The sequence below is a fragment of the Hyla sarda genome, unplaced genomic scaffold (assembly GCF_029499605.1).
Source record: "Hyla sarda isolate aHylSar1 unplaced genomic scaffold, aHylSar1.hap1 scaffold_864, whole genome shotgun sequence".
NCBI classification, from domain to species: Eukaryota; Metazoa; Chordata; class Amphibia; order Anura; family Hylidae; genus Hyla; species Hyla sarda.
The window spans coordinates 22,232-45,193 of record NW_026610892.1 but is presented as its reverse complement, the minus strand read 5'-3'; the positions used below and the strand labels follow the sequence as shown (position 1 = coordinate 45,193).

At 45.8% G+C, this 22,962-nt stretch overlaps 9 non-coding genes and 1 pseudogene across 9 annotated transcripts; all 10 read left to right on the top strand.

Moving 5' to 3' along the window:
* The first annotated feature begins 1,284 nt into the window (after positions 1–1,284).
* LOC130348047 (U2 spliceosomal RNA) lies at positions 1,285–1,475 on the top strand. Its single transcript, XR_008885845.1, has one exon. It is a non-coding gene; the product is annotated as a U2 spliceosomal RNA (small nuclear RNA).
* A 2,095-nt stretch (positions 1,476–3,570) lies between these two features.
* Positions 3,571–3,761, top strand: LOC130348046 (U2 spliceosomal RNA). The gene has a single exon (XR_008885844.1). It is a non-coding gene; the product is annotated as a U2 spliceosomal RNA (small nuclear RNA).
* Positions 3,762–5,858: 2,097 nt separating this feature from the next.
* On the top strand, positions 5,859–6,049 carry LOC130348045 (U2 spliceosomal RNA). The gene has a single exon (XR_008885843.1). It is a non-coding gene; the product is annotated as a U2 spliceosomal RNA (small nuclear RNA).
* Positions 6,050–8,133: 2,084 nt separating this feature from the next.
* LOC130348087 (U2 spliceosomal RNA) lies at positions 8,134–8,324 on the top strand. The gene has a single exon (XR_008885881.1). It is a non-coding gene; the product is annotated as a U2 spliceosomal RNA (small nuclear RNA).
* A 2,100-nt stretch (positions 8,325–10,424) lies between these two features.
* LOC130348084 (U2 spliceosomal RNA) lies at positions 10,425–10,615 on the top strand. The gene has a single exon (XR_008885878.1). It is a non-coding gene; the product is annotated as a U2 spliceosomal RNA (small nuclear RNA).
* A 2,091-nt stretch (positions 10,616–12,706) lies between these two features.
* Positions 12,707–12,897, top strand: LOC130348037 (U2 spliceosomal RNA). The gene has a single exon (XR_008885840.1). It is a non-coding gene; the product is annotated as a U2 spliceosomal RNA (small nuclear RNA).
* Positions 12,898–16,107: 3,210 nt separating this feature from the next.
* Positions 16,108–16,279, top strand: LOC130348036 (U2 spliceosomal RNA; annotated as a pseudogene).
* Positions 16,280–18,382: 2,103 nt separating this feature from the next.
* On the top strand, positions 18,383–18,573 carry LOC130348091 (U2 spliceosomal RNA). The gene has a single exon (XR_008885885.1). It is a non-coding gene; the product is annotated as a U2 spliceosomal RNA (small nuclear RNA).
* A 2,075-nt stretch (positions 18,574–20,648) lies between these two features.
* LOC130348044 (U2 spliceosomal RNA) lies at positions 20,649–20,836 on the top strand. Its single transcript, XR_008885842.1, has one exon. It is a non-coding gene; the product is annotated as a U2 spliceosomal RNA (small nuclear RNA).
* A 693-nt stretch (positions 20,837–21,529) lies between these two features.
* LOC130348097 (U2 spliceosomal RNA) lies at positions 21,530–21,714 on the top strand. Its single transcript, XR_008885889.1, has one exon. It is a non-coding gene; the product is annotated as a U2 spliceosomal RNA (small nuclear RNA).
* The last annotated feature ends 1,248 nt before the right edge of the window (positions 21,715–22,962 follow it).

The following is a 22,962-nucleotide window of genomic DNA, read 5'->3' as shown; positions in this document are numbered from 1 at the left end:
ACAGTCGCTTTTTATGTATTCAGCACCTATGTATAATGTTGTAAAAATGCTCTAGAAGCTAAAGTCGCAGAAATGTCACACATATTTGGCCTGCAACTTTCTGTGCGACAAATTCAGACAGGAAAAATCAGTATAAATCCTTAGAAAATTATCCCCCAGTGTCTCCATCTGCTGGCGGTATTGAATAAGCATTGCTGCACTGATGGGGTATGCATTAAATGAAAAAAAAGAAGAAAAAGAAGAATAATACGCCCAGAAAAGAGGCGAAAAGGAGAAAAACGTAAAAAAACGTGAAAAAAAAGTAAGAGGAAGAGAAGGGAAAAAAAGGTGGAAATGGGTTTAAAAGTGATTTCGGCGGAGAAATATATATATATATATATATATATATATATATATATATATATATATATACGCGCACACACACACATATATATAAACGTATTCTCCGTTGAGATATTGCAGCCGCTGCTGTGTCCAGGCCCAGGAGCCTTAGCACTGTGCTGTGATGTCACTCAATACCACTGACATCACTAGGTGTAAACAACATCTCTCCTTTGCTGTGTATGTGACTATGGAGCTGTTTGGTGATGTCGTCTATTATGGCCTTCATAGAAGCAACAGGAGATTGTTGCATCCATCTAGAACCCTCAGAACTACAGTGCTATGATGTCACTCACTTCCACAGGCCTTGCAGAGTGTAAACAACAACAACCCAGCTTTGTTGTGTATGTAACCATAGGGATTTGTGATGTCACCTAGAACCTTCACAGCAGCGACAGCTTTATGAGGAGCATCAGCACTGCTCTGCCTGAGCAGAACCATCACCGCCATAGGTTGTCAAATAACCCGGGTTTAACCCACACAGGTAAGTCCAATGGGGTGCAGGCATGTCCTCTATGCTTACAGCTTCCCGTGGGTGTTGGTTTGATACCGTTTGGGGACAGCCAAGGAGGCATCTGCAGGCAACAAAGGTAGGTGTGTGCTTGTGTGTGTGTTTCCTATGCAGATCCTAAGCCCAGTGTCACATGCAAGTAGGAGGAGTAAGAAGGGTTCCTGGCAAATCCGGGTAATGGATTGCATTTAAAAAGGCCCCGTGGGAGTGCAATGGGCCCCTGTCTTGCTGCTTAGCAATAATGGTATGGGTTTAGGTTCTGCTGTGTGTACTGGTGGTTGACTGCCCCCCAGCCCAGAGTGTGCATGGAAAATTGTCTGGCAGCCTCCCTGACAGCAAGCAGTGATAGTGCCCATGAAGGGCACCTTGTTGGGCCCGCCCCTTTCACGGTTATCGCTTCTCGGCCTTTTGGCTAAGATCAAGTGTAGTATCTGTTCTTATCAGTTTAATATCTGATACGTCCCCTATCTGGGGACCATATATTAAATGGATTTTTGAGAACGGGGGCCGATTTCGAAGCTTGCTTCCGTCGCCCTATGCATTGACCCGATATGGCAGTATCTTCGGGTACAGTGCACCACCCCCTTACAGGGTTAAAAAGAAAGATTCCTACTTTCATTGCTACCTGCTTGCTGGCTAGCCAGCTAGCCAGCCCTGTGGGCCTTGCTGCTGCTGCAGCCAAAAAACAAAAGGTGGTGCTGCTGCTGCTTCTGCTTCTGCTTGTGTCTGGCCGCTGTTGGAGCGTCCAGGCACAGGACTTCTGCTGCTGCTGACTAAATGGCCTCCTTAATTGGATCATTTGAGTAGCCAGCACACCTGTGCAGGTAGGGCATGACATGATAGGCAGCTGCCTTGATAGCGGGTGGGTGCTGAATGTTCCTAATTGACAAAATAAGATTAATGCTTATGAAGAAATATAAAATCTCATCCCTTCCCCAATATCGCGCCACACCCCTACCCCTTAATTCCCTGGTTGAACTTGATGGACATATGTCTTTTTTCGACCGTACTAACTATGTAACTATGTAACATAACATGGGGGGGGGGGGTTCTCCTGGCTGTTCACACAGGTGTGTCATTGCTGTACATTGACCATGCATTGCTTCTGTGGTATTGCAAAGGCAAAGACAAATGCTTCCAGCCATCCATTGCACTAATGGATTGGTCATCAGCTGGCTGTCTATGTCCCGCATCAATATAGACCAAAGTACAGAGGGTTAGGCTATGCTATTGTGCACCTACCTGATGCATCAGAAGGTGCGAGGCCCTTGCTAAATTCTGTGCACAGACTTTGAGATCTATACTTTAGACTGTATCTAAACCTGCTCCAACATGGACTGACATTCTGGCCTACTTTCAGCCGATGCGACTTGTCTGTCGCTGAACAGTCGCTTTTTATGTATTCAGCACCTATGTATAATGTTGTAAAAATGCTCTAGAAGCTAAAGTCGCAGAAATGTCACACATATTTGGCCTGCAACTTTCTGTGCGACAAATTCAGACAGGAAAAATCAGTATAAATCCTTAGAAAATTATCCCCCAGTGTCTCCATCTGCTGGCGGTATTGAATAAGCATTGCTGCACTGATGGGGTATGCATTAGACGAAAAAAAAGAAGAAAAAGAAGAATAATACGCCCAGAAAAGAGGCGAAAAGGAGAAAAACGTAAAAAAACGTGAAAAAAAAGTAAGAGGAAGAGAAGGGAAAAAAAGGTGGAAATGGGTTTAAAAGTGATTTCGGCGGAGAAATATATATATATATATATATATATATATATATATATATATATATATATATATATATATACGCGCACACACACACATATATATAAACGTATTCTCCGTTGAGATATTGCAGCCGCTGCTGTGTCCAGGCCCAGGAGCCTTAGCACTGTGCTGTGATGTCACTCAATACCACTGACATCACTAGGTGTAAACAACATCTCTCCTTTGCTGTGTATGTGACTATGGAGCTGTTTGGTGATGTCGTCTATTATGGCCTTCATAGAAGCAACAGGAGATTGTTGCATCCATCTAGAACCCTCAGAACTACAGTGCTATGATGTCACTCACTTCCACAGGCCTTGCAGAGTGTAAACAACAACAACCCAGCTTTGTTGTGTATGTAACCATAGGGATTTGTGATGTCACCTAGAACCTTCACAGCAGCGACAGCTTTATGAGGAGCATCAGCACTGCTCTGCCTGAGCAGAACCATCACCGCCATAGGTTGTCAAATAACCCGGGTTTAACCCACACAGGTAAGTCCAATGGGGTGCAGGCATGTCCTCTATGCTTACAGCTTCCCGTGGGTGTTGGTTTGATACCGTTTGGGGACAGCCAAGGAGGCATCTGCAGGCAACAAAGGTAGGTGTGTGCTTGTGTGTGTGTTTCCTATGCAGATCCTAAGCCCAGTGTCACATGCAAGTAGGAGGAGTAAGAAGGGTTCCTGGCAAATCCGGGTTATGGATTGCATTTAAAAAGGCCCCGTGGGAGTGCAATGGGCCCCTGTCTTGCTGCTTAGCAATAATGGTATGGGTTTAGGTTCTGCTGTGTGTACTGGTGGTTGACTGCCCCCCAGCCCAGAGTGTGCATGGAAAATTGTCTGGCAGCCTCCCTGACAGCAAGCAGTGATAGTGCCCATGAAGGGCACCTTGTTGGGCCCGCCCCTTTCACGGTTATCGCTTCTCGGCCTTTTGGCTAAGATCAAGTGTAGTATCTGTTCTTATCAGTTTAATATCTGATACGTCCCCTATCTGGGGACCATATATTAAATGGATTTTTGAGAACGGGGGCCGATTTCGAAGCTTGCTTCCGTCGCCCTATGCATTGACCCGATATGGCAGTATCTTCGGGTACAGTGCACCACCCCCTTACAGGGTTAAAAAGAAAGATTCCTACTTTCATTGCTACCTGCTTGCTGGCTAGCCAGCTAGCCAGCCCTGTGGGCGTTGCTGCTGCTGCAGCCAAAAAACAAAAGGTGGTGCTGCTGCTGCTTCTGCTGCTTCTGCTTCTGCTTGTGTCTGGCCGCTGTTGGAGCGTCCAGGCACAGGACTTCTGCTGCTGCTGACTAAATGGCCTCCTTAATTGGATCATTTGAGTAGCCAGCACACCTGTGCAGGTAGGGCATGACATGATAGGCAGCTGCCTTGATAGCGGGTGGGTGCTGAATGTTCCTAATTGACAAAATAAGATTAATGCTTATGAAGAAATATAAAATCTCATCCCTTCCCCAATATCGCGCCACACCCCTACCCCTTAATTCCCTGGTTGAACTTGATGGACATATGTCTTTTTTCGACCGTACTAACTATGTAACTATGTAACATAACATGGGGGGGGGGGGGGGGTCTCCTGGCTGTTCACACAGGTGTGTCATTGCTGTACATTGACCATGCATTGCTTCTGTGGTATTGCAAAGGCAAAGACAAATGCTTCCAGCCATCCATTGCACTAATGGATTGGTCATCAGCTGGCTGTCTATGTCCCGCATCAATATAGACCAAAGTACAGAGGGTTAGGCTATGCTATTGTGCACCTACCTGATGCATCAGAAGGTGCGAGGCCCTTGCTAAATTCTGTGCACAGACTTTGAGATCTATACTTTAGACTGTATCTAAACCTGCTCCAACATGGACTGACATTCTGGCCTACTTTCAGCCGATGCGACTTGTCTGTCGCTGAACAGTCGCTTTTTATGTATTCAGCACCTATGTATAATGTTGTAAAAATGCTCTAGAAGCTAAAGTCGCAGAAATGTCACACATATTTGGCCTGCAACTTTCTGTGCGACAAATTCAGACAGGAAAAATCAGTATAAATCCTTAGAAAATTATCCCCCAGTGTCTCCATCTGCTGGCGGTATTGAATAAGCATTGCTGCACTGATGGGGTATGCATTAGACGAAAAAAAAGAAGAAAAAGAAGAATAATACGCCCAGAAAAGAGACGAAAAGGAGAAAAACGTAAAAAAACGCGAAAAAAAAGTAAGAGGAAGAGAAGGGAAAAAAAGGTGGAAATGGGTTTAAAAGTGATTTCGGCGGAGAAATATATATATATATATATATATATATATATATATATATATATATATATACGCGCACACACACACATATATATAAACGTATTCTCCGTTGAGATATTGCAGCCGCTGCTGTGTCCAGGCCCAGGAGCCTTAGCACTGTGCTGTGATGTCACTCAATACCACTGACATCACTAGGTGTAAACAACATCTCTCCTTTGCTGTGTATGTGACTATGGAGCTGTTTGGTGATGTCGTCTATTATGGCCTTCATAGAAGCAACAGGAGATTGTTGCATCCATCTAGAACCCTCTGAACTACAGTGCTATGATGTCACTCACTTCCACAGGCCTTGCAGAGTGTAAACAACAACAACCCAGCTTTGTTGTGTATGTAACCATAGGGATTTGTGATGTCACCTAGAACCTTCACAGCAGCGACAGCTTTATGAGGAGCATCAGCACTGCTCTGCCTGAGCAGAACCATCACCGCCATAGGTTGTCAAATAACCCGGGTTTAACCCACACAGGTAAGTCCAATGGGGTGCAGGCATGTCCTCTATGCTTACAGCTTCCCGTGGGTGTTGGTTTGATACCGTTTGGGGACAGCCAAGGAGGCATCTGCAGGCAACAAAGGTAGGTGTGTGCTTGTGTGTGTGTTTCCTATGCAGATCCTAAGCCCAGTGTCACATGCAAGTAGGAGGAGTAAGAAGGGTTCCTGGCAAATCCGGGTTATGGATTGCATTTAAAAAGGCCCCGTGGGAGTGCAATGGGCCCCTGTCTTGCTGCTTAGCAATAATGGTATGGGTTTAGGTTCTGCTGTGTGTACTGGTGGTTGACTGCCCCCCAGCCCAGAGTGTGCATGGAAAATTGTCTGGCAGCCTCCCTGACAGCAAGCAGTGATAGTGCCCATGAAGGGCACCTTGTTGGGCCCGCCCCTTTCACGGTTATCGCTTCTCGGCCTTTTGGCTAAGATCAAGTGTAGTATCTGTTCTTATCAGTTTAATATCTGATACGTCCCCTATCTGGGGACCATATATTAAATGGATTTTTGAGAACGGGGGCCGATTTCGAAGCTTGCTTCCGTCGCCCTATGCATTGACCCGATATGGCAGTATCTTCGGGTACAGTGCACCACCCCCTTACAGGGTTAAAAAGAAAGATTCCTACTTTCATTGCTACCTGCTTGCTGGCTAGCCAGCTAGCCAGCCCTGTGGGCCTTGCTGCTGCTGCAGCCAAAAAACAAAAGGTGGTGCTGCTGCTGCTTCTGCTGCTTCTGCTTCTGCTTGTGTCTGGCCGCTGTTGGAGCGTCCAGGCACAGGACTTCTGCTGCTGCTGACTAAATTGCCTCCTTAATTGGATCATTTGAGTAGCCAGCACACCTGTGCAGGTAGGGCATGACATGATAGGCAGCTGCCTTGATAGCGGGTGGGTGCTGAATGTTCCTAATTGACAAAATAAGATTAATGCTTATGAAGAAATATAAAATCTCATCCCTTCCCCAATATCGCGCCACACCCCTACCCCTTAATTCCCTGGTTGAACTTGATGGACATATGTCTTTTTTCGACCGTACTAACTATGTAACTATGTAACATAACATGGGGGGGGGGGGGTCTCCTGGCTGTTCACACAGGTGTGTCATTGCTGTACATTGACCATGCATTGCTTCTGTGGTATTGCAAAGGCAAAGACAAATGCTTCCAGCCATCCATTGCACTAATGGATTGGTCATCAGCTGGCTGTCTATGTCCCGCATCAATATAGACCAAAGTACAGAGGGTTAGGCTATGCTATTGTGCACCTACCTGATGCATCAGAAGGTGCGAGGCCCTTGCTAAATTCTGTGCACAGACTTTGAGATCTATACTTTAGACTGTATCTAAACCTGCTCCAACATGGACTGACATTCTGGCCTACTTTCAGCCGATGCGACTTGTCTGTCGCTGAACAGTCGCTTTTTATGTATTCAGCACCTATGTATAATGTTGTAAAAATGCTCTAGAAGCTAAAGTCGCAGAAATGTCACACATATTTGGCCTGCAACTTTCTGTGCGACAAATTCAGACAGGAAAAATCAGTATAAATCCTTAGAAAATTATCCCCCAGTGTCTCCATCTGCTGGCGGTATTGAATAAGCATTGCTGCACTGATGGGGTATGCATTAGACGAAAAAAAAGAAGAAAAAGAAGAATAATACGCCCAGAAAAGAGGCGAAAAGGAGAAAAACGTAAAAAAACGTGAAAAAAAAGTAAGAGGAAGAGAAGGGAAAAAAAGGTGGAAATGGGTTTAAAAGTGATTTCGGCGGAGAAATATATATATATATATATATATATATATATATATATATACGCGCACACACACACATATATATAAACGTATTCTCCGTTGAGATATTGCAGCCGCTGCTGTGTCCAGGCCCAGGAGCCTTAGCACTGTGCTGTGATGTCACTCAATACCACTGACATCACTAGGTGTAAACAACATCTCTCCTTTGCTGTGTATGTGACTATGGAGCTGTTTGGTGATGTCGTCTATTATGGCCTTCATAGAAGCAACAGGAGATTGTTGCATCCATCTAGAACCCTCAGAACTACAGTGCTATGATGTCACTCACTTCCACAGGCCTTGCAGAGTGTAAACAACAACAACCCAGCTTTGTTGTGTATGTAACCATAGGGATTTGTGATGTCACCTAGAACCTTCACAGCAGCGACAGCTTTATGAGGAGCATCAGCACTGCTCTGCCTGAGCAGAACCATCACCGCCATAGGTTGTCAAATAACCCGGGTTTAACCCACACAGGTAAGTCCAATGGGGTGCAGGCATGTCCTCTATGCTTACAGCTTCCCGTGGGTGTTGGTTTGATACCGTTTGGGGACAGCCAAGGAGGCATCTGCAGGCAACAAAGGTAGGTGTGTGCTTGTGTGTGTGTTTCCTATGCAGATCCTAAGCCCAGTGTCACATGCAAGTAGGAGGAGTAAGAAGGGTTCCTGGCAAATCCGGGTTATGGATTGCATTTAAAAAGGCCCCGTGGGAGTGCAATGGGCCCCTGTCTTGCTGCTTAGCAATAATGGTATGGGTTTAGGTTCTGCTGTGTGTACTGGTGGTTGACTGCCCCCCAGCCCAGAGTGTGCATGGAAAATTGTCTGGCAGCCTCCCTGACAGCAAGCAGTGATAGTGCCCATGAAGGGCACCTTGTTGGGCCCGCCCCTTTCACGGTTATCGCTTCTCGGCCTTTTGGCTAAGATCAAGTGTAGTATCTGTTCTTATCAGTTTAATATCTGATACGTCCCCTATCTGGGGACCATATATTAAATGGATTTTTGAGAACGGGGGCCGATTTCGAAGCTTGCTTCCGTCGCCCTATGCATTGACCCAATATGGCAGTATCTTCGGGTACAGTGCACCACCCCCTTACAGGGTTAAAAAGAAAGATTCCTACTTTCATTGCTACCTGCTTGCTGGCTAGCCAGCTAGCCAGCCCTGTGGGCCTTGCTGCTGCTGCAGCCAAAAAACAAAAGGTGGTGCTGCTGCTGCTTCTGCTGCTTCTGCTTCTGCTTGTGTCTGGCCGCTGTTGGAGCGTCCAGGCACAGGACTTCTGCTGCTGCTGACTAAATGGCCTCCTTAATTGGATCATTTGAGTAGCCAGCACACCTGTGCAGGTAGGGCATGACATGATAGGCAGCTGCCTTGATAGCGGGTGGGTGCTGAATGTTCCTAATTGACAAAATAAGATTAATGCTTATGAAGAAATATAAAATCTCATCCCTTCCCCAATATCGCGCCACACCCCTACCCCTTAATTCCCTGGTTGAACTTGATGGACATATGTCTTTTTTCGACCGTACTAACTATGTAACTATGTAACATAACATGGGGGGGGGGGGGGGGGGGGGTCTCCAGGCTGTTCACACAGGTGTGTCATTGCTGTACATTGACCATGCATTGCTTCTGTGGTATTGCAAAGGCAAAGACAAATGCTTCCAGCCATCCATTGCACTAATGGATTGGTCATCAGCTGGCTGTCTATGTCCCGCATCAATATAGACCAAAGTACAGAGGGTTAGGCTATGCTATTGTGCACCTACCTGATGCATCAGAAGGTGCGAGGCCCTTGCTAAATTCTGTGCACAGACTTTGAGATCTATACTTTAGACTGTATCTAAACCTGCTCCAACATGGACTGACATTCTGGCCTACTTTCAGCCGATGCGACTTGTCTGTCGCTGAACAGTCGCTTTTTATGTATTCAGCACCTATGTATAATGTTGTAAAAATGCTCTAGAAGCTAAAGTCGCAGAAATGTCACACATATTTGGCCTGCAACTTTCTGTGCGACAAATTCAGACAGGAAAAATCAGTATAAATCCTTAGAAAATTATCCCCCAGTGTCTCCATCTGCTGGCGGTATTGAATAAGCATTGCTGCACTGATGGGGTATGCATTAGACGAAAAAAAAGAAGAAAAAGAAGAATAATACGCCCAGAAAAGAGACGAAAAGGAGAAAAACGTAAAAAAACGCGAAAAAAAAGTAAGAGGAAGAGAAGGGAAAAAAAGGTGGAAATGGGTTTAAAAGTGATTTCGGCGGAGAAATATATATATATATATATATATATATATATATATATATATATATATACGCGCACACACACACATATATATAAACGTATTCTCCGTTGAGATATTGCAGCCGCTGCTGTGTCCAGGCCCAGGAGCCTTAGCACTGTGCTGTGATGTCACTCAATACCACTGACATCACTAGGTGTAAACAACATCTCTCCTTTGCTGTGTATGTGACTATGGAGCTGTTTGGTGATGTCGTCTATTATGGCCTTCATAGAAGCAACAGGAGATTGTTGCATCCATCTAGAACCCTCAGAACTACAGTGCTATGATGTCACTCACTTCCACAGGCCTTGCAGAGTGTAAACAACAACAACCCAGCTTTGTTGTGTATGTAACCATAGGGATTTGTGATGTCACCTAGAACCTTCACAGCAGCGACAGCTTTATGAGGAGCATCAGCACTGCTCTGCCTGAGCAGAACCATCACCGCCATAGGTTGTCAAATAACCCGGGTTTAACCCACACAGGTAAGTCCAATGGGGTGCAGGCATGTCCTCTATGCTTACAGCTTCCCGTGGGTGTTGGTTTGATACCGTTTGGGGACAGCCAAGGAGGCATCTGCAGGCAACAAAGGTAGGTGTGTGCTTGTGTGTGTGTTTCCTATGCAGATCCTAAGCCCAGTGTCACATGCAAGTAGGAGGAGTAAGAAGGGTTCCTGGCAAATCCGGGTTATGGATTGCATTTAAAAAGGCCCCGTGGGAGTGCAATGGGCCCCTGTCTTGCTGCTTAGCAATAATGGTATGGGTTTAGGTTCTGCTGTGTGTACTGGTGGTTGACTGCCCCCCAGCCCAGAGTGTGCATGGAAAATTGTCTGGCAGCCTCCCTGACAGCAAGCAGTGATAGTGCCCATGAAGGGCACCTTGTTGGGCCCGCCCCTTTCACGGTTATCGCTTCTCGGCCTTTTGGCTAAGATCAAGTGTAGTATCTGTTCTTATCAGTTTAATATCTGATACATCCCCTATCTGGGGACCATATATTAAATGGATTTTTGAGAACGGGGGCCGATTTCGAAGCTTGCTTCCGTCGCCCTATGCATTGACCCGATATGGCAGTATCTTCGGGTACAGTGCACCACCCCCTTACAGGGTTAAAAAGAAAGATTCCTACTTTCATTGCTACCTGCTTGCTGGCTAGCCAGCTAGCCAGCCCTGTGGGCCTTGCTGCTGCTGCAGCCAAAAAACAAAAGGTGCTGCTGCTGCTGCTTCTGCTGCTTCTGCTTGTGTCTGGCCGCTGTTGGAGCGTCCAGGCACAGGACTTCTGCTGCTGCTGACTAAATGGCCTCCTTAATTGGATCATTTGAGTAGCCAGCACACCTGTGCAGGTAGGGCATGACATGATAGGCAGCTGCCTTGATAGCGGGTGGGTGCTGAATGTTCCTAATTGACAAAATAAGATTAATGCTTATGAAGAAATATAAAATCTCATCCCTTCCCCAATATCGCGCCACACCCCTACCCCTTAATTCCCTGGTTGAACTTGATGGACATATGTCTTTTTTCGACCGTACTAACTATGTAACTATGTAACATAACATGGGGGGGGGGGGGTCTCCTGGCTGTTCACACAGGTGTGTCATTGCTGTACATTGACCATGCATTGCTTCTGTGGTATTGCAAAGGCAAAGACAAATGCTTCCAGCCATCCATTGCACTAATGGATTGGTCATCAGCTGGCTGTCTATGTCCCGCATCAATATAGACCAAAGTACAGAGGGTTAGGCTATGCTATTGTGCACCTACCTGATGCATCAGAAGGTGCGAGGCCCTTGCTAAATTCTGTGCACAGACTTTGAGATCTATACTTTAGACTGTATCTAAACCTGCTCCAACATGGACTGACATTCTGGCCTACTTTCAGCCGATGCGACTTGTCTGTCGCTGAACAGTCGCTTTTTATGTATTCAGCACCTATGTATAATGTTGTAAAAATGCTCTAGAAGCTAAAGTCGCAGAAATGTCACACATATTTGGCCTGCAACTTTCTGTGCGACAAATTCAGACAGGAAAAATCAGTATAAATCCTTAGAAGATTATCCCCCAGTGTCTCCATCTGCTGGCGGTATTGAATAAGCATTGCTGCACTGATGGGGTATGCATTAGACGAAAAAAAAAGAAGAAAAAGAAGAATAATACGCCCAGAAAAGAGGCGAAAAGGAGAAAAACGTAAAAAAACTTGAAAAAAAAGTAAGAGGAAGAGAAGGGAAAAAAAGGTGGAAATGGGTTTAAAAGTGATTTCGGCGGAGAAATATATATATATATATATATATATATATATATATATATATATATATATATACGCGCACACACACACATATATATAAACGTATTCTCCGTTGAGATATTGCAGCCGCTGCTGTGTCCAGGCCCAGGAGCCTTAGCACTGTGCTGTGATGTCACTCAATACCACTGACATCACTAGGTGTAAACAACATCTCTCCTTTGCTGTGTATGTGACTATGGAGCTGTTTGGTGATGTCGTCTATTATGGCCTTCATAGAAGCAACAGGAGATTGTTGCATCCATCTAGAACCCTCAGAACTACAGTGCTATGATGTCACTCACTTCCACAGGCCTTGCAGAGTGTAAACAACAACAACCCAGCTTTGTTGTGTATGTAACCATAGGGATTTGTGATGTCACCTAGAACCTTCACAGCAGCGACAGCTTTATGAGGAGCATCAGCACTGCTCTGCCTGAGCAGAACCATCACCGCCATAGGTTGTCAAATAACCCGGGTTTAACCCACACAGGTAAGTCCAATGGGGTGCAGGCATGTCCTCTATGCTTACAGCTTCCCGTGGGTGTTGGTTTGATACCGTTTGGGGACAGCCAAGGAGGCATCTGCAGGCAACAAAGGTAGGTGTGTGCTTGTGTGTGTGTTTCCTATGCAGATCCTAAGCCCAGTGTCACATGCAAGTAGGAGGAGTAAGAAGGGTTCCTGGCAAATCCGGGTTATGGATTGCATTTAAAAAGGCCCCGTGGGAGTGCAATGGGCCCCTGTCTTGCTGCTTAGCAATAATGGTATGGGTTTAGGTTCTGCTGTGTGTACTGGTGGTTGACTGCCCCCCAGCCCAGAGTGTGCATGGAAAATTGTCTGGCAGCCTCCCTGACAGCAAGCAGTGATAGTGCCCATGAAGGGCACCTTGTTGGGCCCGCCCCTTTCACGGTTATCGCTTCTCGGCCTTTTGGCTAAGATCAAGTGTAGTATCTGTTCTTATCAGTTTAATATCTGATACGTCCCCTATCTGGGGACCATATATTAAATGGATTTTTGAGAACGGGGGCCGATTTCGAAGCTTGCTTCCGTCGCCCTATGCATTGACCCGATATGGCAGTATCTTCGGGTACAGTGCACCACCCCCTTACAGGGTTAAAAAGAAAGATTCCTACGGGGGGGTCTCCTGGCTGTTCACACAGGTGTGTCATTGCTGTACATTGACCATGCATTGCTTCTGTGGTATTGCAAAGGCAAAGACAAATGCTTCCAGCCATCCATTGCACTAATGGATTGGTCATCAGCTGGCTGTCTATGTCCCGCATCAATATAGACCAAAGTACAGAGGGTTAGGCTATGCTATTGTGCACCTACCTGATGCATCAGAAGGTGCGAGGCCCTTGCTAAATTCTGTGCACAGACTTTGAGATCTATACTTTAGACTGTATCTAAACCTGCTCCAACATGGACTGACATTCTGGCCTACTTTCAGCCGATGCGACTTGTCTGTCGCTGAACAGTCGCTTTTTATGTATTCAGCACCTATGTATAATGTTGTAAAAATGCTCTAGAAGCTAAAGTCGCAGAAATGTCACACATATTTGGCCTGCAACTTTCTGTGCGACAAATTCAGACAGGAAAAATCAGTATAAATCCTTAGAAAATTATCCCCCAGTGTCTCCATCTGCTGGCGGTATTGAATAAGCATTGCTGCACTGATGGGGTATGCATTAGACGAAAAAAAAGAAGAATAATACGCCCAGAAAAGAGGCGAAAAGGAGAAAAACGTAAAAAAACGTGAAAAAAAAGTAAGAGGAAGAGAAGGGAAAAAAAGGTGGAAATGGGTTTAAAAGTGATTTCGGCGGAGAAATATATATATATATATATATATATATATATATATATATATACGCGCACACACACACATATATATAAACGTATTCTCCGTTGAGATATTGCAGCCGCTGCTGTGTCCAGGCCCAGGAGCCTTAGCACTGTGCTGTGATGTCACTCAATACCACTGACATCACTAGGTGTAAACAACATCTCTCCTTTGCTGTGTATGTGACTATGGAGCTGTTTGGTGATGTCGTCTATTATGGCCTTCATAGAAGCAACAGGAGATTGTTGCATCCATCTAGAACCCTCAGAACTACAGTGCTATGATGTCACTCACTTCCACAGGCCTTGCAGAGTGTAAACAACAACAACCCAGCTTTGTTGTGTATGTAACCATAGGGATTTGTGATGTCACCTAGAACCTTCACAGCAGCGACAGCTTTATGAGGAGCATCAGCACTGCTCTGCCTGAGCAGAACCATCACCGCCATAGGTTGTCAAATAACCCGGGTTTAACCCACACAGGTAAGTCCAATGGGGTGCAGGCATGTCCTCTATGCTTACAGCTTCCCGTGGGTGTTGGTTTGATACCGTTTGGGGACAGCCAAGGAGGCATCTGCAGGCAACAAAGGTAGGTGTGTGCTTGTGTGTGTGTTTCCTATGCAGATCCTAAGCCCAGTGTCACATGCAAGTAGGAGGAGTAAGAAGGGTTCCTGGCAAATCCGGGTTATGGATTGCATTTAAAAAGGCCCCGTGGGAGTGCAATGGGCCCCTGTCTTGCTGCTTAGCAATAATGGTATGGGTTTAGGTTCTGCTGTGTGTACTGGTGGTTGACTGCCCCCCAGCCCAGAGTGTGCATGGAAAATTGTCTGGCAGCCTCCCTGACAGCAAGCAGTGATAGTGCCCATGAAGGGCACCTTGTTGGGCCCGCCCCTTTCACGGTTATCGCTTCTCGGCCTTTTGGCTAAGATCAAGTGTAGTTCTGCTCACTTGGTCTGGCCAGAGGGTGTCTGGGGTACCCGGCTCCTTTGCCTGGGGGGATCGTCCTTCTTAACGGAGGGACTTCACCCCCCTGCTGCTATTAGGGAGCCGGCCTAGTCCCCAGACAACGGGAGGCGATCCACACCTACCTGCTTGCGTGGGGGAGGTGCCTGGATACCTTGGAGATGGCTGAAGATCGTGGATCTGCTTCTGAAGGTGTACCATCCTTCGCAAGATTACGGAATGGAGTGCGGATTTCCTTGCAGGATGTGCGGAAAAAGGAGAGAGGCCTGGTATTCGTGGTCGAGGATGTTTTGTTCAAGCTCTTGGAGATCAGGAAGGAACAAATTCTTTCCATGCTGGAATTTCCAAAGAGTGGATACTATGATGTTGTGCTTATGTCAGAAGAGGACTATGATGTATTCTGGAGCCGTTTTCAGCAAAGGAAAGGAAGTTCGGTCCTGGAGGGAGTGGGGATAATTCCACACTTCCCTCGCAGAGAAAGACTGGTGACTGTAAGAATGTACAGCCCATATACACCAGAAGAAGACATTGTTACTTTCCTGTTAAGATTTTGTGATAATGTATTGCCCAAAGGTAAGATTTTGAACCAGTTTGGATTATGGACTACCAAATGGAAGTTTGATGTAAAATTTAAAGAAACGGTGGATGGTAAGCTAATAGTCCCGCCAGGGCGGTTTAAAATTGGAACGGTAAACGGTGACTTGTTTTTCTCCGGCATGCAAGAGTTTTGCCGTAAGTGTAAGCAGTATGGCCATAGTAAGGACGTATGTACATTCCTGTGGTGCTTCAAGTGCCAAGAAGAAGGTCATGAGGCGGAGAATTGTGAGAAGAAGAAGAAGTGCCATCTGTGTGGGAATGAGGGCCATCTTCTTGGCTCTTGTCCCAAGAAAAAGGTTGGGAAAAAAGAGGCGGTTAAAAGAAGCCGAGAGGAAGTAGTTGAAGCAAAAGAGCCTGAGCTAGAACAGGTTCCAATAAGAAGAGCAGCGGAACAGAAGAAAAAGAAAGAGGTGGAAGAGTTTGTGCCGTCACAATATGGTGGTGTGCTTGGAAGTTTATTGGAGAATCTGTCAGAAACAGAAAGACGGACATTTGATAAAGAAATGATTGAGCTAAAAGCAAGATTTAAGTCACGGGAGGAGGAGGTGCGGGACAAAGTTTATTTTTCTTTTAAGGCGGATATGAACCGTTTCATTGAAGCGTATAAAATTCCAGCCTGGTTGGCATCTCAAGCAAAGAGTGATGTGACTAGAGGGAATATCAGTCTAGGTTTGATTGATTTCCTAACGGTGTATGCTTGGAGGAAGGGAATGATTTTCTAATGGAGATTTGTTAATTAGAAAGTAAGGTATGGTTTAGTTATTTTATGAGTTTTTTTCTTTATGTATTGATTTTAAAATGTTTCTTTTTATTTCATTTGGTGTTTAAGAAAAGAAATTAAATTATGTTACCCAAGGATGAACACAATAATTGAGTTTCAAATAAGATCTTGGAACTCTGAGTGAGTTCTGAGGGCAACTTAAAAAAAAAAAATCTGTTCTTATCAGTTTAATATCTGATACGTCCCCTATCTGGGGACCATATATTAAATGGATTTTTGAGAACGGGGGCCGATTTCGAAGCTTGCTTCCGTCGCCCTATGCATTGACCCGATATGGCAGAATCTTCGGGTACAGTGCACCACCCCCTTACAGGGTTAAAAAGAAAGATTCCTACTTTCATTGCTACCTGCTTGCTGGCTAGCCAGCTAGCCAGCCCTGTGGGCCTTGCTGCTGCTGCAGCCAAAAAACAAAAGGTGGTGCTGCTGCTGCTTCTGCTGCTTCTGCTGCTTCTGCTTCTGCTTGTGTCTGGCCGCTGTTGGAGCGTCCAGGCACAGGACTTCTGCTGCTGCTGACTAAATGGCCTCCTTAATTGGATCATTTGAGTAGCCAGCACACCTGTGCAGGTAGGGCATGACATGATAGGCAGCTGCCTTGATAGCGGGTGGGTGCTGAATGTTCCTAATTGACAAAATAAGATTAATGCTTATGAAGAAATATAAAATCTCATCCCTTCCCCAATATCGCGCCACACCCCTACCCCTTAATTCCCTGGTTGAACTTGATGGACATATGTCTTTTTTCGACCGTACTAACTATGTAACTATGTAACATAACATGGGGGGGGGGGGGGGGGTCTCCTGGCTGTTCACACAGGTGTGTCATTGCTGTACATTGACCATGCATTGCTTCTGTGGTATTGCAAAGGCAAAGACAAATGCTTCCAGCCATCCATTGCACTAATGGATTGGTCATCAGCTGGCTGTCTATGTCCCGCATCAATATAGACCAAAGTACAGAGGGTTAGGCTATGCTATTGTGCACCTACCTGATGCATCAGAAGGTGCGAGGCCCTTGCTAAATTCTGTGCACAGACTTTGAGATCTATACTTTAGACTGTATCTAAACCTGCTCCAACATGGACTGACATTCTGGCCTACTTTCAGCCGATGCGACTTGTCTGTCGCTGAACAGTCGCTTTTTATGTATTCAGCACCTATGTATAATGTTGTAAAAATGCTCTAGAAGCTAAAGTCGCAGAAATGTCACACATATTTGGCCTGCAACTTTCTGTGCGACAAATTCAGACAGGAAAAATCAGTATAAATCCTTAGAAAATTATCCCCCAGTGTCTCCATCTGCTGGCGGTATTGAATAAGCATTGCTGCACTGATGGGGTATGCATTAGACGAAAAAAAAGAAGAAAAAGAAGAATAATACGCCCAGAAAAGAGACGAAAAGGAGAAAAACGTAAAAAAACGCGAAAAAAAAGTAAGAGGAAGAGAAGGGAAAAAAAGGTGGAAATGGGTTTAAAAGTGATTTCGGCGGAGAAATATATATATATATATATATATATATATATATATATATATATATACGCGCACACACACACATATATATAAACGTATTCTCCGTTGAGATATTGCAGCCGCTGCTGTGTCCAGGCCCAGGAGCCTTAGCACTGTGCTGTGATGTCACTCAATACCACTGACATCACTAGGTGTAAACAACATCTCTCCTTTGCTGTGTATGTGACTATGGAGCTGTTTGGTGATGTCGTCTATTATGGCCTTCATAGAAGCAACAGGAGATTGTTGCATCCATCTAGAACCCTCAGAACTACAGTGCTATGATGTCACTCACTTCCACAGGCCTTGCAGAGTGTAAACAACAACAACCCAGCTTTGTTGTGTATGTAACCATAGGGATTTGTGATGTCACCTAGAACCTTCACAGCAGCGACAGCTTTATGAGGAGCATCAGCACTGCTCTGCCTGAGCAGAACCATCACCGCCATAGGTTGTCAAATAACCCGGGTTTAACCCACACAGGTAAGTCCAATGGGGTGCAGGCATGTCCTCTATGCTTACAGCTTCCCGTGGGTGTTGGTTTGATACCGTTTGGGGACAGCCAAGGAGGCATCTGCAGGCAACAAAGGTAGGTGTGTGCTTGTGTGTGTGTTTCCTATGCAGATCCTAAGCCCAGTGTCACATGCAAGTAGGAGGAGTAAGAAGGGTTCCTGGCAAATCCGGGTTATGGATTGCATTTAAAAAGGCCCCGTGGGAGTGCAATGGGCCCCTGTCTTGCTGCTTAGCAATAATGGTATGGGTTTAGGTTCTGCTGTGTGTACTGGTGGTTGACTGCCCCCCAGCCCAGAGTGTGCATGGAAAATTGTCTGGCAGCCTCCCTGACAGCAAGCAGTGATAGTGCCCATGAAGGGCACCTTGTTGGGCCCGCCCCTTTCACGGTTATCGCTTCTCGGCCTTTTGGCTAAGATCAAGTGTAGTATCTGTTCTTATCAGTTTAATATCTGATACGTCCCCTATCTGGGGACCATATATTAAATGGATTTTTGAGAACGGGGGCCGATTTCGAAGCTTGCTTCCGTCGCCCTATGCATTGACCCGATATGGCAGTATCTTCGGGTACAGTGCACCACCCCCTTACAGGGTTAAAAAGAAAGATTCCTACTTTCATTGCTACCTGCTTGCTGGCTAGCCAGCTAGCCAGCCCTGTGGGCCTTGCTGCTGCTGCAGCCAAAAAACAAAAGGTGCTGCTGCTGCTGCTTCTGCTTGTGTCTGGCCGCTGTTGGAGCGTCCAGGCACAGGACTTCTGCTGCTGCTGACTAAATGGCCTCCTTAATTGGATCATTTGAGTAGCCAGCACACCTGTGCAGGTAGGGCATGACATGATAGGCAGCTGCCTTGATAGCGGGTGGGTGCTGAATGTTCCTAATTGACAAAATAAGATTAATGCTTATGAAGAAATATAAAATCTCATCCCTTCCCCAATATCGCGCCACACCCCTACCCCTTAATTCCCTGGTTGAACTTGATGGACATATGTCTTTTTTCGACCGTACTAACTATGTAACTATGTAACATAACATGGGGGGGGGGGGTCTCCTGGCTGTTCACACAGGTGTGTCATTGCTGTACATTGACCATGCATTGCTTCTGTGGTATTGCAAAGGCAAAGACAAATGCTTCCAGCCATCCATTGCACTAATGGATTGGTCATCAGCTGGCTGTCTATGTCCCGCATCAATATAGACCAAAGTACAGAGGGTTAGGCTATGCTATTGTGCACCTACCTGATGCATCAGAAGGTGCGAGGCCCTTGCTAAATTCTGTGCACAGACTTTGAGATCTATACTTTAGACTGTATCTAAACCTGCTCCAACATGGACTGACATTCTGGCCTACTTTCAGCCGATGCGACTTGTCTGTCGCTGAACAGTCGCTTTTTATGTATTCAGCACCTATGTATAATGTTGTAAAAATGCTCTAGAAGCTAAAGTCGCAGAAATGTCACACATATTTGGCCTGCAACTTTCTGTGCGACAAATTCAGACAGGAAAAATCAGTATAAATCCTTAGAAGATTATCCCCCAGTGTCTCCATCTGCTGGCGGTATTGAATAAGCATTGCTGCACTGATGGGGTATGCATTAGACGAAAAAAAAAGAAGAAAAAGAAGAATAATACGCCCAGAAAAGAGGCGAAAAGGAGAAAAACGTAAAAAAACTTGAAAAAAAAGTAAGAGGAAGAGAAGGGAAAAAAAGGTGGAAATGGGTTTAAAAGTGATTTCGGCGGAGAAATATATATATATATATATATATATATATATATATATATATATATACGCGCACACACACACATATATATAAACGTATTCTCCGTTGAGATATTGCAGCCGCTGCTGTGTCCAGGCCCAGGAGCCTTAGCACTGTGCTGTGATGTCACTCAATACCACTGACATCACTAGGTGTAAACAACATCTCTCCTTTGCTGTGTATGTGACTATGGAGCTGTTTGGTGATGTCGTCTATTATGGCCTTCATAGAAGCAACAGGAGATTGTTGCATCCATCTAGAACCCTCAGAACTACAGTGCTATGATGTCACTCACTTCCACAGGCCTTGCAGAGTGTAAACAACAACAACCCAGCTTTGTTGTGTATGTAACCATAGGGATTTGTGATGTCACCTAGAACCTTCACAGCAGCGACAGCTTTATGAGGAGCATCAGCACTGCTCTGCCTGAGCAGAACCATCACCGCCATAGGTTGTCAAATAACCCGGGTTTAACCCACACAGGTAAGTCCAATGGGGTGCAGGCATGTCCTCTATGCTTACAGCTTCCCGTGGGTGTTGGTTTGATACCGTTTGGGGACAGCCAAGGAGGCATCTGCAGGCAACAAAGGTAGGTGTGTGCTTGTGTGTGTGTTTCCTATGCAGATCCTAAGCCCAGTGTCACATGCAAGTAGGAGGAGTAAGAAGGGTTCCTGGCAAATCCGGGTTATGGATTGCATTTAAAAAGGCCCCGTGGGAGTGCAATGGGCCCCTGTCTTGCTGCTTAGCAATAATGGTATGGGTTTAGGTTCTGCTGTGTGTACTGGTGGTTGACTGCCCCCCAGCCCAGAGTGTGCATGGAAAATTGTCTGGCAGCCTCCCTGACAGCAAGCAGTGATAGTGCCCATGAAGGGCACCTTGTTGGGCCCGCCCCTTTCACGGTTATCGCTTCTCGGCCTTTTGGCTAAGATCAAGTGTAGTATCTGTTCTTATCAGTTTTTCATGCCGGTGGACAGTAACGCCGGTATGGGGCTGGTGGGGATGGGTGCTGCATGGAGGATGCAGGTGTACCAGGGCTTTCCGGGGCTGGTTCTGAGGAATCAGCTCGACGGCTGCCCCGATGTGACCTGTTCCCTCCGGGTCTCGCCATGAGGCTGAGAGGGTCTAGAGCCGAGGTACTTTGTGCCTCGGGGAGTGGTGACCCCGAGGTGCCGAAACTCACTGGGAGAATAGGCTCACTGAGTTGAAGCACGGGCACCATAATCTCTTCACCTTGTGGCACTCACCTCTTGATTCCCGGCCTTCTGGCTAGGATCAGAGAAATTTTTTATAGATCCGGCCGGATGTCCGGGCAGTATATCTGCACACATTCACTTATTTATTTCTTTTTTGTCTCACTGTGTCACTTTTTGCGTGTTGTGTGTTCACAGGATTGGTCAGGATGCGGTAGCCCTTCTGGGTGTCCCTCCTGGCGGTCTAGGGGAGGTGTGTGTGGCCATTAGGTTCCGCACCTCCCTGCAAACACCCCGGGTACTCCTGCTTTGGCAGGGTACCTACCGTAATCGGCTCTGCGGGCAGATACCTTGGCTAACGCCAAGGGGGATGCCGGGAGCATTTGTGGTCCCCTAGTAGCTTCGGCGAAAAGGGACATCGAACCTGGAACCTCGCAGGTACCTTTTGGTCCGGAGGCGAAGGGTAAGGTTTGTTGGGGGGCCTCTCTCCTATCGGAGAAGGGCTTGCGATAGACCGCATCCTTTGTGCACGTTTTTTTAGTGTAACACGTTTGCACTTTTTCTTGCACTTTGGGTGAATCGAAAGCACGTTCCTCGGCTTTAGATAAAAAAAAAAAAAAAAAAATCTGTTCTTATCAGTTTAATATCTGATACGTCCCCTATCTGGGGACCATATATTAAATGGATTTTTGAGAACGGGGGCCGATTTCGAAGCTTGCTTCCGTCGCCCTATGCATTGACCCGATATGGCAGTATCTTCGGGTACAGTGCACCACCCCCTTACAGGGTTAAAAAGAAAGATTCCTACGGGGGGGTCTCCTGGCTGTTCACACAGGTGTGTCATTGCTGTACATTGACCATGCATTGCTTCTGTGGTATTGCAAAGGCAAAGACAAATGCTTCCAGCCATCCATTGCACTAATGGATTGGTCATCAGCTGGCTGTCTATGTCCCGCATCAATATAGACCAAAGTACAGAGGGTTAGGCTATGCTATTGTGCACCTACCTGATGCATCAGAAGGTGCGAGGCCCTTGCTAAATTCTGTGCACAGACTTTGAGATCTATACTTTAGACTGTATCTAAACCTGCTCCAACATGGACTGACATTCTGGCCTACTTTCAGCCGATGCGACTTGTCTGTCGCTGAACAGTCGCTTTTTATGTATTCAGCACCTATGTATAATGTTGTAAAAATGCTCTAGAAGCTAAAGTCGCAGAAATGTCACACATATTTGGCCTGCAACTTTCTGTGCGACAAATTCAGACAGGAAAAATCAGTATAAATCCTTAGAAAATTATCCCCCAGTGTCTCCATCTGCTGGCGGTATTGAATAAGCATTGCTGCACTGATGGGGTATGCATTAGACGAAAAAAAAGAAGAATAATACGCCCAGAAAAGAGGCGAAAAGGAGAAAAACGTAAAAAAACGTGAAAAAAAAGTAAGAGGAAGAGAAGGGAAAAAAAGGTGGAAATGGGTTTAAAAGTGATTTCGGCGGAGAAATATATATATATATATATATATATATATATACGCGCACACACACACATATATATAAACGTATTCTCCGTTGAGATATTGCAGCCGCTGCTGTGTCCAGGCCCAGGAGCCTTAGCACTGTGCTGTGATGTCACTCAATACCACTGACATCACTAGGTGTAAACAACATCTCTCCTTTGCTGTGTATGTGACTATGGAGCTGTTTGGTGATGTCGTCTATTATGGCCTTCATAGAAGCAACAGGAGATTGTTGCATCCATCTAGAACCCTCAGAACTACAGTGCTATGATGTCACTCACTTCCACAGGCCTTGCAGAGTGTAAACAACAACAACCCAGCTTTGTTGTGTATGTAACCATAGGGATTTGTGATGTCACCTAGAACCTTCACAGCAGCGACAGCTTTATGAGGAGCATCAGCACTGCTCTGCCTGAGCAGAACCATCACCGCCATAGGTTGTCAAATAACCCGGGTTTAACCCACACAGGTAAGTCCAATGGGGTGCAGGCATGTCCTCTATGCTTAC